Genomic DNA, 16,793 nt, shown 5'->3' with positions numbered 1-16,793 from the left:
TACCCTAGATCGTTTGAGGTTTACCCTAAGTGGAGGATTAGCTGGCCTGAGTGGTTGAACTACAGGTTCCTCTACAACCTCTGGGGCTGGAACCGCAGCTGGTTCAACTTGTTCTTGTTGCACCGGGTTCGGGAGAGGTATTCCTACAGCCTCAAAATAAGAACGCATACGAGCGTCTTGGGGTTCAGCTAGCCTCACTAGCTAATTTGGAATCGGCGCAGTGTATTGATTGTCAAAAATCACCGGAGTATTCATCTTTAACTCCCCAAAGCATTTCATCTGTAATCCATGTGTACCTGGAACAACAATATTTGCATTTCTGTAAGCAGTTATAGCATCATGGATAAAGATACAGAAAAACCTTTCGCAAGGGATATAAGCACCCATTGGCTTTTCAACCTGTGCCTGAACTAAATCCCATATAAGTTTTGCATAGTCAGGATTCTCTACTCTTGTGAAAGAGTAGAACAGCCTGAGCATGGGCACAGTTAAGCTATCAGATCCACTCCTGGTCATCAACAAGCATTTGTTGATGATCGAGAAGATCACATACCACCTGGAGTGCAGATACTTCTTCTGAAACTTAGCAGGTGGAACATTTGTTGCTCCAACATATCCAAGAGCAAAAATTGAAGACATTATCTGCTGTGTAGCAGGAAAATCAGGAGCATTCTGTATAAGAGGAAGTCTGAATATCCTCCCGAAGTCTGCTTTAGTGATACTCCTGTATCCTTGAACTCCCCTCATCCTAAATTCAAATCTGGTTGGTTCTCCCTGTGGATTAGTAGCATTTGGTTGTGTAGCCTCCATAAATCTAATTGATCTATTCAGAAGATCCAAGTCTGTTTTGGGCACACTAACTGTGGAGCTCAGAGCAGGCCATAAAGTATGCCTATCTAGAATTGCAGTTCAGTAATTGCAAGGAATGTTGGTTTCAGAATTGATAAAGTGATTGTTCGCCATTTATCTGAATAAATAAGAAATAGAAGACCACAACATGTTATCATAAAGCACATATCTCTATTCTTATTTCCTTTGAAAACCTTTTTATATTTTTCAAATTTTACATATTTTTATGATTTTTCTAAGATATAAAAATCATTTATTCCAAGTATGAACAAGTAATTGACAACCATGACATTCATATGATATTCATCATAGTACAAATTCATCATGCAAAGTCAATTATATGAGTCAAATTTAAGCACAATTCAAGCAGATTCGGTAGTCATGAAAACTTGAGATTCGGTAACCAAATAAGCTTGAGTTTTCATATTAAAAAGATCTAGAATAAACATGTTAAGTGTTTGAAGATAAAAATCAGAAAATTTCAAGGTACCAAATGTCAGACTCGGTATCAAGATAAGAACAGATTCGGTATCTTCAAGAATTAACAGAAAGTCACTCAAACATGCATATTCTATCACATATCATGTAAGATCACAACCTTAATCAATTAACCACTTAAAGAAAATCAGAATAATATGTTAAGTGTATGAACAGACTTGGTATCAAGATAGAACACATTCGGTTGATACATAATCCATCAAACAAGAAATTAAACATGCAATCAGACTCGGTTAAATGATAGATCAGCTAATTTAACTCATACTAGACTTAATTTCATGTTGATTTTCCAAATTAATTGATTTTAATCAGAGATTAAAAGAATACGACTCAGACTCGGTATTATCAACAAAATTTCAAAATTAAAAGTCATAATCCAGTTGTTTTTTTATCTTTTCTAGTTGATAAGCATTTAATTATCTCAAATCTACAATTATGTATCTTAAACATTGATTAAAATGAATATTTACCCAAGATTTGAAGGTACAGAAGGACGGACTCGGTAGATTAGGCAGATTCGGTATAATCAATTCAGACTCGGTAGGTAATTAAAAATAGTAAGAGAGTAAGTTTGACTTTGACCCTCCTTTTATTGATACCGAAGACAATATACCGAATGGGCTTTACAGAATGGGCCTATTATACCGAATACAGTCCACTTTTCAAAACTTTATCAATTTAACCTCAAATCTTGACAAATTGACTTTTTCTCTCATTATTCATTTCAATCTTTTTATGAAAAATATTTCTGAGACAATTTTTAAAAACTTTGAACTTACCGAATCTGTACTATTGGTTGTCAGACTCGGTATAATGCTAAAAATAGCATTTATTCAGTAAAATTTCAAATATTTTGGATTTTATCTTTTCCAATTTTTATGTATTTTCTCAAAACAAGATTCGTACTTAAAAGAACTTTGAATTATATACAAAGTACAAATCTTTAGTGATACCAATTGTTAATACGGGTTGCATACTGAGATGTATACAAGCCATTATGAATTCTTTCAGATTTTAAAATAAAATTTTATGAATTCACATTTGAAAAAAAAAACAATTTTGTCTTTTCATTTTCTCATTTTATCACATTTTCTCCCCCTCAAAATGTGAGATACTTTGCAAGTAAATCAGCATTTTGAATTAATCCCAAGAAAATGTGTTTACTCCCCCTTGAAATATGATATCAATTAGTTACATCCCCCTTTTTGTAACCATTGAAACAAAAGCTCCCCCTTGAAATAAGGTATCTAAAGCATAAGGAATCATCTGCTCCTCCTAGAAATAAGATACTCCCCCTTAACACAAAATCCCAAGTATAAGTCCCAAAAGAACTAAGGAATGTTAAGCACTATATTCTACCATGCCAATCTCTTTAATCAAGAACTTTAGCCTAAGTTCATCTAAGGGCTTAGTGAACATGTCAGCTAATTGCACTTTGGTAGGCACAAAGTATAACTCTACATCTCCTTTTTCTACATGGTCCTTGATGAAATGATAACGAATATCTATGTGTTTAGTCTTAGAGTGCTGGACCGGGTTGCTTGTAATTGCAATAGCACTTTGTGAATCATAGTAAATTGGGGTCTTAGAAATCTTAAAGCCATAGTCCAAAAGTTGAATTTGCATCCACAGAACTTGTGAACAACAGTGAGCTGCAGCAATATACTCAGACTCAGCTGTTGATAAAGACACACAGTTCTGCTTTTTAGATGACCAACCGACTAATCTATTTCCCAACATCTGAATTGATCCAGATGTGCTTTTTCTATCAACATGGCAACCGCCATGATCAGCATCTGTATAAGCAGTGAGATTGAAATCGGATCCATGAGGATACCAGATTCCAAGGTTAGGTGTACCTTTTAGGTGTTGAAAAATTCTAACCACTGCTTTGGAGTGTGATTTCTTAGGGTTTGACTGAAAGCGAGCACAGACCATTACAGCAAGTGTAATGTCAGGTCTGCTCACAGTTAAGTACATTAATGATCCAACCATGCTTCTATAAATCGTAACATCAAAGGGTTCCCCATTTGTATCAGCATCCAGCAATTTCCTCATTGGGGTTGTCATTGGTTTTAATTCAGTCAATTTAAAACATTTTAGCATATCATTGATATACTTTGTTTGACTGAGAAAAATACCGTTTGGTAATTGTTTAACTTGTAATCCCAAGAAGAAATTAAGCTGGTCAAGCATGCTCATTTCGAATTTGCTGGCCATAAGGTCACCAAATTCTTTGCATAAGGCCGGGGACGTGGAACCAAAAATAATGTCATCAATGTAAATTTGAACCAAGAGAATGTGACCGTGGTTTTTACGGATGAAGAGCGTTGTATCAATTGTTCCACGAGAAAAGCCGTTGTCCAGTAAGTACTTCGTCAAGGTCTAGTACCATGCACGCGGTGCTTGCTTTAGACCATACAAAGCTTTCTCCAAGAAATATACGTGGTTTGGATGAATGAGATCGACAAAGCCTTCTGGTTGATCGACATAAACTTTCTCTTGAAGATGACCATTTAGAAAAGTAGTTTTGACATCCATTTGAAACACCGTGAACTTCATGTGAGAAGCAAATGCAAGAAAAAGACGAATAGCCTCAATCCTTGTAACCAGAGCAAACGTTTCATCATAATCAATGCCCTCTTGTTGTCGGTATCCCTTGGCCACAAGACGTGCCTTATTTCGAACCACAATTCCATCAGAATCCTTCTTGTTTTTGAAAATCCACTTCACCCCTATTGGTCGTTGACCCTTTGGTCTTGGAACTAAATGCCAAACTTTTAATTGTTCAAATTGATTGATCTCCTCTTGCATTGCTACCACCCAGTTTGGATCTAGTAAAGCTTGATCAACCGTAGTTGGTTCAATCTTACTAAGAAAAGCAGTATATAAACACATGTTCCGAGTAGCCCTTCGAGTTGAGACTGGAGCAGAAGCATCACCAATGATAAGATCTATCGGATGACTTTTAGTCCATCGGTTGTTATGTGGAAGTGGATGTACATCAGTGGTATCCATTGAAACATCAACCGTTGTTGACGTTGAGCCTTGATCCGCTTGTTCTGATGTAACACTTTCTAATGGATGCATTTCAATATCTGGAGAAACAACTGGAGTTGTATCATTTGATGAATCCTGAATTGGTTCAAGATTATCAGTAGGAGGAGGGAGGGAGGATGAAGAAACAACAGGTGAATCAGTTGGTGTTGATTCTTCATCAAAGAGACTTGGTTGAGTCTCCACCGTAGAAGATTGAGTTAGTGTTGCAGATACGGCATTAACATTTGAATCACGTTAAGGAGCATAAAGATTTCCAAACAAAAGATCTAGTTCCTCTGTTGTTACCGTAGGAACACCCTTCTTCGAGAAAATTGAGTTTTGCGCGGAAGAAGTGGTCGTCAGGTTAGGATCGGGTTTTGAACTGAATTGTTCAAAAGCCATTCCTGAAAATTCATCGAAGTTAACATTGATGCTTTCTTTAATCGTCTTTGTCCGTTTGTGATAGACACGGTAAGAAACTTTGTTCGAAGAATAACCAAGAAGTATGGCCTGATCGCCATGAGGATCAAACTTTCCAAGGCTGTCACAATCGTTAAGCAAATAGCATATACAACCAAAAATACGGAAATCTTTGACATTCGGGCGTCTACCATATAGCAACTCATACGGAGTTTTATCAAAGCGTTTATTAACAATACAACGATTCTGGGTATAACATGCAGTTGTAATGGCCTCCCCCCACATTTTTGGAGGTATTTTGTAGTAAGCAAGCATCGTTCGAGCTGCTTCATACAACGTATGATTACGTCGTTTGACTACTCCATTCTGTTGGGGGGTTCGAGCAGCAGAGAACTAATATTCAATGCCTTTGTCTTTCAAATAACTATCAAGCAGGTTATTCTTAAATTCCATCTCATTATCAGTTTGAATGATCTTAACATGTTTGTTAAAAGAGCGTTGAGTCTTTTTAGTGAACTCAATGATAATGGCGGGGGTTTCTGACTTAGTTCTCATAAGAAAAATCCATGTAAATCGGGTATAGTCATCTACAATGACAAGCACATATTTCCGGCCACCAAGGGTAGAAATACGCATGGGTCCACATAAGTCCATATGCAATAATTGCAAAGACGATGAAGTACTGGGGTTTTGCTTAAGCGGATGACTAGTCCGTTTCAGCTTACCCATCGCACATGATGGACACACATGATGCTTATCATATAGAAAAGTTGGAATACCATCAACTAAGTCTTTAGAGCCTAGTCGATTGATACCCTTGTAATTCAAGTGTAACATCTGGTGATGCCATAACCAGGAAATTTCTTTTGTAGAATGAGTAGCCAAACACATGGTTGCATGTGATAGTGCATCATTGAGGTCAATAGTATATAGTGAAGCACAACGTTTACCAATAAGAAGATCATTTCCTTCGGTGGATTGCACCAAGCATTGTCGACGTTCAAACAGAATTTTGAGATCTCCATCGCAGAATTGGCTCACACTAAATAAATTGCACCCCAAACCCTCAACATATGAAACCCGTTTGATTGTTATGCCATTTTGCACATAATCTCCGTAACCCGTTATCGCTGCAATCTCATCATTTCCAAATGTGACCGTCCCTAGGAATTTGTCAATGAACTTGACAAGCAAGGATTTATCGCCCGTCATGTGTCGAGAACAACCGGAATCGATATACCAAACACAGATGTCGAAACCCTGTAAATGTTAATTTCCTAGAGTTTAGGTACCCAAAGTTTCTTGGGTCCTTTTCGGTTAGTACCATCAATAAACTTTAGATTAACAATAAACTTTGGATCAACGATGAAATAATCACGTAATGCAACATGCAGTTTAGACAATAAAGCATCATTTAAAACCACATTACATGAAGCATCATGCGCAATATCAGGTTTTACATCAGTATCAGAAGTCTTAACACACAACTTATTCCATGTAGATGTTTTGTTCACAGAAGAAAATCAAAATACATGTGATGACTTCCTAGGTCGACTAGCAGATATCGTTGGTTTGTTTACTACTTTCTTAGGTGTTGACTTAGGAACCCATACAGACTTGTAATTCAAGTTTGAATTATAACCTGTGACACGGAAAACACCTTTGTTAGTTAGACGTCCAAACTTTTCAGTTGACTCATGAGATGATTGATTTTGCAAAATTTCCAATTTGATTTTACGTTCTTTTGCATCATACTCACTTAAATTAGGTTTAGGACTTGTGTGTTTTGTGGACTTAACTGATTTCTTTAAAAGACTCACTTTTGAAGTTTTTGACATTGGAATCATAGGAATCTTTTCAGTTGACACAGAACCATCGGGAGAATGAACCTTTTTGACAACATATTGAGTTGTTGGAACCACTTTTGAAACAATATTGCCAAATTGAGAACGTAGAGGATTTTTAAGAATAGTAATGGGTTTTGCATCCTTAGATGTGGTTGTACCCTTCCCCTTCTTAGCAATCCCACCAATACATTTAAGCACATTGGTTGCAACATTAGACGATTGCTTAAGTGTGTTAGCCTGTTTCAGTTGAATTATCTTTTGTTTTAAGCTTTTAATCTCAAGACATAATTCTTCAGCAGAAACTATCACTTCACCCTCTTTAAAAGCATAAGTACATTCTTTCTTAGGCAGTGAAGGCAACTTATCACATAAAGCAAGCATGTGCTCTAATGATTGGCACTTAAGTTGTAAGTCAATATTCTCCTGTTCAAGTTGAGCTACTATACGATTCAAATTACGTACAGCAGGTAAATGCAAGTAATAATCATGCAAAGGATCAAGTTGACTTTCAAAATCTATCAAAGGTTCAATAGTCGGTTCATCATGAGGTTCTACTGTTTCATCTAAAGAATTTTGACCTAGAGAATCTGTCTCAAAGAAGACAGTTAGTTCATGTGCTAGGTCTTCACGGAATACATCATCTGGACATGCAATTAAGGCCGGTAGAATTGGTTTCACATCAAAAGTTGGTTCATCAAACACTTCATCTATTGTGATAATGCTAGAACTAGGTTTGTTAAACAATTTATTCTCAAGCATTAAAATGTATTTCTCTAGCATGAGTGTAGGAATATAAACCAATCTACGTTTAGGCACATAATCAACACATTTCACATTCTTTTCAGTTTCAATGAGTTCCTTCAAGAAATCAGGATGTGATTAACCCATTTTAGCATTAATTTTCTCATACATTAAGCTAATTTGATGATATTTTTTAGATTTACGATTAGCAATAATATCATCAAAATCAGCATCAGAAGCATGCACAATATGATATGGTAAGCCAGCTTGAAAATAATCAGAATGATATAGTCCTGGAATCTTTTTGGAAGCTTCATCTAAGATCTTAGGATCTTCATAACCCAACCCCCACTTTTCACCATGAATCGTTTTTGGTCTGTTCATGAAAATTGTTTGTTTTGAAAGTTCCATATCAATAATAGCTTTAGATTGCTCTGTGCGATAGAGTTTTTCCTCATATCGAGCAAGCTGAGCTTTCATTAGAATAGACTCTTTTGACAATGACAAAATTTCAGTGTCTTTCTCAATTATGGCATTTTCCAAATGAATAATTTTCTTGTTTAGTTTTGAAAGTGTGGGTTCATGTTGGTTCTTTAAATCAGAAAGATCTTTTTCTAAGAATTGAACTTTTTCTGCAAGTCGTTCCGATTTTAGATGAAAATCAGTTTGTTCAACTTTAATCGGATGGATTGTCTTTTTAAGATCTTCCAACTCAGTTTTCGTGGAGCTGAGTTGGAGTGTCAATCTTTGTACATCCGATTGCAATTTAGATGAAGAAGGTCTGGTCTCATTTAGTTTGATTTTATCTTTTAAAACCTTGTTTTCAGATTTTAAGCCTTTAACTTCTTTTGACATTGAGACCAGATTCTTCATCAAGTCATTTTGCATTTTAATAAAATCAGGTGAGATTTCAGTTGATTGTACCTCATCATCGTCAGATGTTGAGTCAGAATTCTCCGATGCTACTTTAGCCTTAATGAGCTTAGTCACTTTGCAAATATTTGCATGATCCACCTCTAAATCTGATTCGTCAGTCCAGTTAAACCAAGTATCATCAACCGGTTTCAGCTCTCCTCTAGTTTCCACAATCTTTGCCATCAACATTTTCTTCTTGTAGTAAGCAGCATCCTTTTTCTTAGGCATCTTGCATTCACGAGAGTAATGCCCAGCTTTACCACAATTGAAACAAATTGAATCTTCCTTCTTGGAATCATCAGCACGTTGTTGTTGTTTGGGTTGATCATGTTTCTTGTAGTAGGAGGAAGACGAAGAGTTTTTGCATTGATTGCTTGATTTGCCTTTGAACTTGTGTTTGTTCAAGGCCTTAGTGAACATGGCGGCCATTTTGACTAAGTCAAGATGAGAATCATCAATATCAGAAAAATTCAAGTCATCAGAATCAGAGGATTCTTCAACAAGAACTTTCATGGACAAACTCTTAGAAGAAGTAGATGATTTGCTCTTCCTTTTGGCAATTAAAGCAAGAGGATCACTTGGAGACACCTCTTTCCTTCCCTCTTGAAGTTTAGACACTTCAGGTTGATAATGCATAAGCACTCCAACAAGCTCATGAATGGTCATCTTGTCAATCTCTTTGGTTGATCGAACAATGGTTCCATAAGGAAGCCAATCAGCATTGAGCTTTTTGAGGAATTTCATGTTTACTTCTGCATTAACCTTTACAATTTTATACCTTTTCAACTCATTGAGAACACCATTGAAATGACGGTAGGTATCCTTGAGTTGCTCTTCTGGTTCCTGCTTGAAATCTTCATAGAATCCCAGAGCCTTATTCAATTTAGTAACGTCTGACATGTCATAACCTTCTTGTTGTCGTTTGATCTCATCCCATATATCTTTTGCAGTAGTGTTGCTATCAACATTTTCAAATAGCTCATATGGGATAGCTTGCATGACAATATTCTTAGCCTCTATGTCACCCTGAGCTCTTTCACGTCTATCACCAGAAAGTTCATAGACTGGAATTGGCATACCAGTATCAGGATGAAACTCTGCAACTGGACCATCTCTTAAAGAAGCCCATATGTGTTTAGCTTTCTCACCCTTATAGTCTATGTACTGAGTGATACGATGAAGCCACTGAGTGTACTTACCATCAAACAACACTGGAGGTCGGGAATCTGATCCAATGATAAGAGTATCTTGAGTAGACATCTTGAATTGAGGTAGATTCAGTATAGATTCGGTATTAAACATAATCTAGGACAAGGGTTCAGTAAAATCTAACAAAAGTGTCAGATTCGGTAAAGATTCGGTACTGTAGCAGATTCAGTAACTATTCGGTAAACCAGATTTTGTATCAGAAACTGATAAGAATCACAAGTAACACACCCAGATTTGGTATGGATTCGGTAACCACACAACTTGAAGCCTCAGAACACTTAAAACCAAAGAATTAAGTGAAACAGAGAGTCTGGTTCGGTAACTGACTCGGTAGTCAGATTCTGTAACCAAATATGTGTAATCACAATCTAATTCCTTTGAATTAGATTTGGTAACCTTGCTGCACAAGAAAACAAGTTAGTAACAAATAGGATAACAATTATACCAAAGATCCAGGATACCGAATGTCAACTGTAGCAGTTGACAATATCGAGTCTAAGTCTTAGACTTAGAAATTTAACAGAATCCTTTCTCAAACCACACCAATTAGCTGCGTAAACACAAACCGAATGTGATAGAATCACAAACACACCAAAATCTGCAACACTTAAGATGAATTCTAGTAATGAAGCAGACTCGGTATGACGGTTACGATACCGAATGTTGATCAAATCTTCAAAACTTGAAGAATCGAAGAAATTGAACCGATAGAAATGTGATTTAACACCTCACGAACACAACTGAATCTTTAAATCTTCTCAGAAATCCGGAATCAAGCTTGAATTAGACAATACTGAGAGTTTTAGCCACGAACTCTAAAAATCAACTTGATTCTCCATAATTGAAGTTAAAAAGCTTTAATGATGATCAAAACTCTTTCTAATAGACCTAATACACCTTCGCTGAACTTATCACAAGAATCTGAACGTCAGATTATCAAATTCAATTATACCGAATCTGATTCAATATACCGAGAGTGCTCAGATTCTGTAATCTACAATCTCTGGATTGATATAGTGATGTAATATCACTCTCTGGGAGCTCTGATACCAAATGATAGGTCAGATCATGTTGAGATTGATAGAAATGATAAGATAGAATGAGATTCGGTAAGTAAGAAGGAGACTCGGTACTAGAGAGAATCGGTAAAATTACATTCCACAGCTTCTAGAACTCGGTTACAATGCAATGTCTATCTAATTAGGACTACTTAGGTTCCTTATATAGCCCTCTTCTAAGGAACCTTCACTTAAGCATGTTTCACATTAACACTATACAACTTCGGGGTCCTAACAGAGAAGTTATTGAGGAAGTGGTTGGTGATACGATAGACATGGATGAGATCTATCACAGTGTTGAGTGCAGGGGTATTCGACCCAATCAACGCTTAGATTCCGAGTTAAGTGAAGATGAGAAAGCTGAAATTTTGTATGATTCTATGAAACAAAAGTATAAAGAATTCAAGAAAGCTAGGGGTGATCACAAGCTAACCGAGAGAATGTTGTTTGAGTTAAGACCGGAAGAACGTGATGCACTTCTAGAGATCATTGAAGAAGAAAATTCTTTTCATTTCTACTTGGAAAGACAATTGAAGAAGAAGAGTGATGCGAGTTCGAGCAAAGTTGAAACCATTTGTGTTAACACGGTTAAGGAAGCGCCTAAGAGAGAAAATGAACCGGATGTAGATGTATAAGAGATTCGAGAGACGCTTGAGAATATGTGGGGTAAAGAAAACATGGACATGTTCATGAACAACACCAAAACGTCTTTTGTTGATGATGAAGGTTGGACGATTGAATTTGAGTGCGTTAAGCCTAAACCACAATGTGAATTCAAGCCTCGTATAAGATATAGAGATCTGGGGGAGTTTTCGGTTATGTGTCAATTTCAAAACGAAAAGACTTACTTGGCATTGCTAGACTAGGGTGCAAGTGTTAATATGATGCCGGCCAAAGTTGCAAAATCGTTAGGCATTCGGGAATTGGTTCGAACTAGTACGAGTATCCGATTTGGAAATCAAACTGTTGATGACCCAATTGGGATTGCGGTAGATGTCCCTCTTATTATCCACGGTATTAGCTATAAAGAAGATTTCTTCATTATGGATTGTGAGCCGGACAAAAACACTCCACTTGTGTTGGGACTTGGGTTTTTAGCAACCGCGAGGATGTCACTAGATTTAGATACGGGGACGTTGGTAATTAAAGATGAAGATATCATAATCACTCTCAATATGGAAGATGGATTCGACTCTAGCAACATCGGAGTCGATGATCCCGACAAGTGCTAATATGGAAGAGGAGTCGAGTGCGCGACTCCGTCAAAAATCCGCACACCTTTGTAAAGTTTGTAAGTTGTAGGGTATTTTATTTTATTTTTGTACATGCGGGTGGGGCAAAGAACCATTTTCAAGGCATTAATATGGGTTGGTTTAATGACTATCTCTAATTTTGAGCATTGAGGACAATGCATTGCTCAATGTGTGGGAGGGGGTCAGGTTTTTAGTCCCAAAAACGAGTTCTGCGAAAAGAATGCAGAAAATGAAAAAAAGAAAAACTTTTCAGTACCTGAAAGATGGCGTAATTTACGCCAATTGGGTGTAATTTACGTGCATATATCATCGTGGTTCAACGAAAAAATCAATTTTAGGCTTAAAATTACACCACATTTTTACGGTTGTTTCTGTGTTGGCGTAATTTACGCCAGTTCTGGCGTATTTTACGCCAGTGTAAAGTCGCTGGTGACGGGTTAAGGGTTTTAAATAGAAGAAAAAAATTAAAAACATATACTCCTCAAGTGCAGCCATTAACCACAAACACCATCACTCTAAACCATAATTTTTCATCATCTAAACAACAAATCGAAGCTTTAAACATCATCAATTCGTCATTGCACTTCTTTCAAACATCCAAATCTTTACAAAATCAACCAAATTGGGTGTTGATTCGTGTTTTTGGCCAAAAACCTAAGTTTGGGGGTTTCGATTTCGAGGTTTAATTCTTCAAATATTCATTCAAATCAAGTGTTTTAACATGAAAGTAGTCATCATTCTCTTGTTTTCATTGTTTTCGATTATCAATTTTGGGTTTTTGCTATTTTCATATTTATGTGCTAGGGTTAATCCGATTTAATCATGTTTAAGCATTGTTTATGTTCTAGCTAATGTTAATTGTGCCTAAATATGTGAATAGGATATGTATGCATGACCAATTTGGGGATTTAGGTTAGAACTTGTTGATTGCTTTCAAGTAGTTGACTAGAGTTGACTTTGACCAAAATTGGTAATGTTTTGTGACTAGAATGTGTGTCCTTAATGTTTAATGTTAATGTAATGTTTGTGAGGTAATGAAGTTTGTAGTTTTTTTTTTAGAATGATGATTTCAATGGTTTATGATGTTTTACTTGAATAGGGTTGGCTAATAGAGATGAGTAATTTAAATGGTTAAATTGAGTGTTCTTTTGGTTAAATGAGCAAAAGATAGTTCATAAAGATTGAACATGTTGATATTAGTGAATTTAGTGCACAAGGTTAGGGTTTGCATGTATTGCTATGAGTTCATGATATTGATTTGTTAAGCAATAACATGTAAAGTATTTCATTTAAATACTAAAGTGTTTGTTAAGTTGTGTAATTGCAGAAAATGCTAAGCAGAGGTAAGAGAAGCGGTGGTAACCAAGGAGTCACTCTAAACTGGATAGATAAGAAATGGTTAATTGAATTACCTTATGAATGGCAGGTTCACTTGTATACAGAGAAGAAGGAACAGCTCTTGAGAAATGCTTTCTGTGAAAGGTACATAACTGTAAGTGTGTGGAGAAACTATGGGGGTTTTCAGGTACTTTCAGACTGGGGCAGGGAAGCTGCATTGCAACCAGTTCAAATGGGTTTTTCGAATACACATCTAAACTGTTATTGGGAGATCTTATCCTACACAGGTGTTTAATTGGTTGTCGACTTTAAAATGGATTCCAGGGGAAAAATTTCCACAAACGTTGTATGCTATGGTAACTAATTCAATGGTACCTTCGTTACGGTTGGTTATGATGACTTAGATTTGGGAATGTCGAGAGCAGTTGGAACAAAGGGCGATGATCCCTTATATGCGGTTTTTGTCTTTCTTTTTATGGAGGAATGGGGGATTGCGAATAATCCCAAAGGAAAAAGCCAAGACATTAAGAAAGTAAAAGAAAAGGTACCCGGGCTCGAATTTATGAGACAAGGGGATGGTTTTGTAATTGAGAACCCATCTTACTTGGAGTGACATACTTTTGGGGTAGAGGATGATGAGCTTCCTGTTGAGGAAGAGGATTACAATTCGGTAGATTCATTCGAGCGGGTTGCGCGGGCTGTTGAGGATATGGATGATAGGGTCGATCCGGATTATAACTCTCAAGGTGAGGGAACAAGTAGAGGTAGGAGATATGTTCAGGTAGACGAACAGAGGTGAGCAAGGATGGAGGAACAACAAAATACCCTTCTTGATGCGGCTAGAGCACAGATTTATTTGACTGAGCGATATCAGCAGAATATTTTTGAAAGGGATAATCGAAGGCGTCAATATGAGGATATTTTGCAGCAACGACCGGTTACGCAATACTATGAGCCGATTGATTACACGACATATACGTCAGGCTTTGCAGTGGGTGTGGAGTATGTAGATCCACCTGCACCATCTGTGGCACCACCATTGTTTTATCAGCAACCCACACCACTACCACCGGATATGGAGAGAGCAAGAGAGGAAGGCAGAAAGTCGGTGTTTGACATGGCACTGTTATTGAGAAGTTTATTTGACAGCATATTTGGTCCTGATCCCAGGATGGGATGAGCCTCTCTGATTTTAATCAGGTCATGTGCTCCGTCTAAAATAACATGTACACTTTTCTTTTCTTTTATTTTTCTTACTTTATTTCCATTTTTGTAGTAGTTAAATGAACTTTGTGGGTATGTTCACTACAAGCCCTCACGAGACAAAACACGTCCACTCGAGGGAATCAGGTGGTTTAAAGCGGATCCCTCCGAATGTGCGCTAGTTAGATTTTACATTTTTCTTTTGTTTTTCTTTTCTAAGTTGTAATGGAAAGGATAAATGTAATCAATGGAATGCATGATGATGAATCAAAATGGTGTGCAATGGTTACAAATGGATGGTGAACGTGCAAGTATCTCGGTAATATGTTAATAATTTCTTTTCTTTTCACACAAACATTGTGATGTTCTTAAAACATGCATACGAGGGCGTAGCATGATCTAAGTTTGGGGGAGAGGGGAAATTTTAAATTTTTTTGGGATACATTACTTGGTTTGAAGCTTAAAGTGAGTAAAACATTATGATTATTAAAGTTGAACAAAATTTTTATCATAATTTTATAACAAACCAAGTGTGATTTTTGTGAAAAACAGTGGAAGCATAAGTGAAGTGGCATGGTATTAACAGGTATTAAGAAAAGTGGTTGTTGGCACCTAAATTAAACAAGATTTTTTTTTGAGGTAAAGCTAAGAAGTAAAGTCTTCTTAGTTGTGTTATCAAGGTGTTTTCAAAAAGGAAGTAAAGTCTTCCAATTTATATTTAAAGCACTTTTTAGTGCAGCTTTTTACCATGAATTGACGAAAGTGAAAGGTACAAAATGTCATTTTCTGTTCATTCACATCTTGTTTCGATACCGAGAACAAATGCTAGTGTTTGGACTTGTTCTGTGCCGCTATCCAAAACCAGGATTAGCTGTGGATGACACTAGCCATACCCGCAGTTCGCTGCAAAACAACCAGTATATGGGCTGGATAAATATTCCTACACGAGAGCCTTGCTTGGGGCTAAAACCACAAACGAGAGCTCGATGGAGCCAAATCCATAAAACATCCAGTATAGGGGCTGGATAAATATTCCTACACGCGAGCATTGTTGGGGCGTATAATACCGCTAAAAATAGAGCTAGATGGGGCTAAATCCACAAAAACTATTTCTCATTAGAAGTCACATGGGACTTAAATTCCACGACCCTTTGTCCATTGTCCACCCTGCTCTGAGAGTCACCGGAGGAGTTGTTGGGGGCATGAGATGAGTGTTGTGATCCTATAACATCGGGAGAACCAAAAAGGGTGTCTTCGGACACTCCGGCACACCAACCTTTAAAACAAATATGGAATTGACGGTACATGGTTCTTTTATCTAGTTCATATGGCGGATGGCTCCCACTTGACTCATGGTTCGTTTGAAAATCACAAAGTTCGAGATAAGATGTTATTATACTCATGATGCAAGTTGGGAATTTAAGTTGGTTAAATTCAAGTGGGAGCCATGTCGGAGGAATTTATGTTTCACAGTGAGTGCAAGATTTTGCGATTTTATTCATGCCTTTGAAGATTTATCATTTGCTAGAGATTTGAATTGAAGGGTTGAGTTTAAGATTGCTTGAGTACAAGCAATAGCTAAGTGTGAGGGAGTTGATCGGTCCTTATTTGACACGATCGTTTATGCTTAACAACGCAAAAGTAACCATAGTTGAATGAAAAAACACTACAATAAAAATGACCTTACGGCACCCCCAAAAGTGTCCCATTATGTGCCTGTTTGGTACCCTTTTGCTTTTGGCACCCTTTGAATGTTGGTTACTAGATAAGCCGTACCTAAAGGGTCAAAAGGGTACCAGAAAAAAATGACCTATAAGGAACCCCAAAAAGGTCCTATCATGTGACGATCTACGTTAGCAATGGGGTTTTGGGAACCTTTATTAAAGGTCCTAAACACATTTTTAGACCCTTTATTGAAGTTCCTAAAAACTAAATGGGACCTTTTTTTACGATGGACACTGGTCCTTAAAAACCTATTAGGACCCTTTATTACGAAGGAAATTGGTCGTAAAAACATATTTGGGACCCTATATTACGACCGATAAGGGTCCTAATATACGTATCCTGTAATGGCCATGATATCAATATGAAACCCTAAACTAATATGACTAATTGGGACCCTTTATTACGATGGACAATGATCCATAAAAACATATTGGCACCCTTTTTTACGAAGGAAAAAGTTCCTAAAAAACATTTTTGGGACACTTTCTTTAGGCCGATATGGGTCCTAATATAGATATCATGTAATGGCCATGATATCAATAGGAAACCATGAACTAATGTGACTAATATAGTACCTCTAGAAAGGGTCCTAATATATTTTTTCTAATTATCATGTCATAACCATGATATTTAGAAGGAACAATTTACTAATTAGTACACCCAAAAAGGGTCCAATAAAATGTAATATGTAATGGCCG

This window comes from Rutidosis leptorrhynchoides, chromosome 6 (genome assembly GCF_046630445.1).
Source record: "Rutidosis leptorrhynchoides isolate AG116_Rl617_1_P2 chromosome 6, CSIRO_AGI_Rlap_v1, whole genome shotgun sequence".
NCBI lineage: Eukaryota > Viridiplantae > Streptophyta > Magnoliopsida > Asterales > Asteraceae > Rutidosis > Rutidosis leptorrhynchoides.
The sequence above is the reverse complement of the archived record's forward strand: the minus strand, read 5'-3'. Positions refer to the sequence as shown.